The sequence below is a fragment of the Centruroides sculpturatus genome, unplaced genomic scaffold (assembly GCF_000671375.1).
Source record: "Centruroides sculpturatus isolate CEXI.00-Female unplaced genomic scaffold, Cexi_2.0 scaffold2, whole genome shotgun sequence".
Taxonomy (NCBI): domain Eukaryota; kingdom Metazoa; phylum Arthropoda; class Arachnida; order Scorpiones; family Buthidae; genus Centruroides; species Centruroides sculpturatus.
Genome location: NW_019384369.1, coordinates 1528224 through 1529997, shown reverse-complemented (window position 1 = coordinate 1529997; position 1774 = coordinate 1528224).

Genomic DNA, 1774 nt, shown 5'->3' with positions numbered 1-1774 from the left:
ACGATGAGTTCGAAGGGAATGTTTACTAAGACGTTACGTAATGCTATGATCTCAACTCGTGAGTAACAGAACGAACAGAATATTTTTATTTCTAAAGCGTTGCATTGCTAACTGTACTTTTATGTCACTGTTTTGTACAAAGCAGTGACATAAGAGTACAGTACTTTGTATTACTGCTTTTTACAGTACGTTAGACATTATAATGTCTGACGTACTGTAAAAAGCAGTAATATAATGTAACATTTTAAACTTTGTGCTGTGTATTATTCCTTAATACAATTAAGAGGTTTTGATCGAGGATATGCGTTATGTAAGCTGCGGTAGTGTTAAGGTTTAATTAGAGGTGGAATGGTAATTAACAAGTATAAATATAGCGTTATGTAATTGATGAATGATCCCTAAGACATTTGCGATTATTTACTATAATAAACATTATAAACATTATTCATCATTAAATTATTAAATATCGCAATTTTTAATATTGTCACTTAAATCTTCAAAATGTCCTACCTATTCTTACCTTTCTATTTTTCTATGTATTATTAACTCCAATCATCTCTGCAAACCAAGAATCACTCCATTAATAATTCTTGTGTTTCAGTTTTATATTTAGCTCTTTAATGAGCGTAAATATAAAACTTACGATCATTACTGAAGATTGTTTTCGTACATCTTAATCTTCCGTTATGCAACCGTCTGTTAAATTTGAAAGTGAATTAATAATTTTTTATTTATTTTAAGCTAGTAAGTCATTTTTTATTCCAATATTTTTATTTTTAAGACAGTATTTAGTTTAAAAATTATATTTTATAGTCAAATTTTCTAAGCTAAAAACCAACGAAAAGATTTATATCTTGCCATCAAATGATCTGTTAGTTACTAAGCGATATTTCATGAACAGTACTCTTGAATAGGCTGGTAATAAATATTTTATGATTTGTAATTAGAACGTTGTTTAGGAGATATTTTATCATAAATCAATTTTATCATTATCTACAATTTTTGTGAAATTATAAATTGGTTAACTCTTATAAGAAAACAAAGATAATGTCATAGTGTTTAATTATTTAAAAGAATGGCTATGCTATGAAGGATCTATTACAAGAGTTCATACATACTAATTTCAGTTTTTACGTATGTATAACATGTGTTTCATATATTTATTTGGAAATAAAGTAGTTTAATTGATGCTCTTATTTTGCTTTATTTATCCGTATGCTATCAAATTAACCCATAACTTCTATCACAACAATTAGGATGATTTACTATCATACATCCTAGATAAATATAAAATTTAATTAATGAAACAACTTATCAATTAAAACTATATTTACTTACAATATGGAATTATATAGGCCTACTTCTGAATATTATAGTTTTATGTCAATTCATTAGTTAAATTACATATATTATATATCAAAGAATAACACTTATATAAGTTATACATCTAAAAAATTTACATTGATTACTTACACGTTTCTTTTCAATAACTAGAAGTAATTCTTTCCTTCATTGTACATTTATAATATTAAGTACAGTATTCTTATTATTGGCCAACTATAAATGTCGTCAAACAAACTGATGACTAATTATTTTATCTATATTTTAATCTATTTTTTCCTCCTTTCAAAACTTATACGTATCTGAATAATAAATTTATTCATATCATGATCCAAAACAGATAAAGTTTATATAATTTTTGTTGTTATCAGTCGAATTGAGTCAAAAAATAAAAATTATAATCTTTTTAAATTTGTTACTACTACCAGTTTAG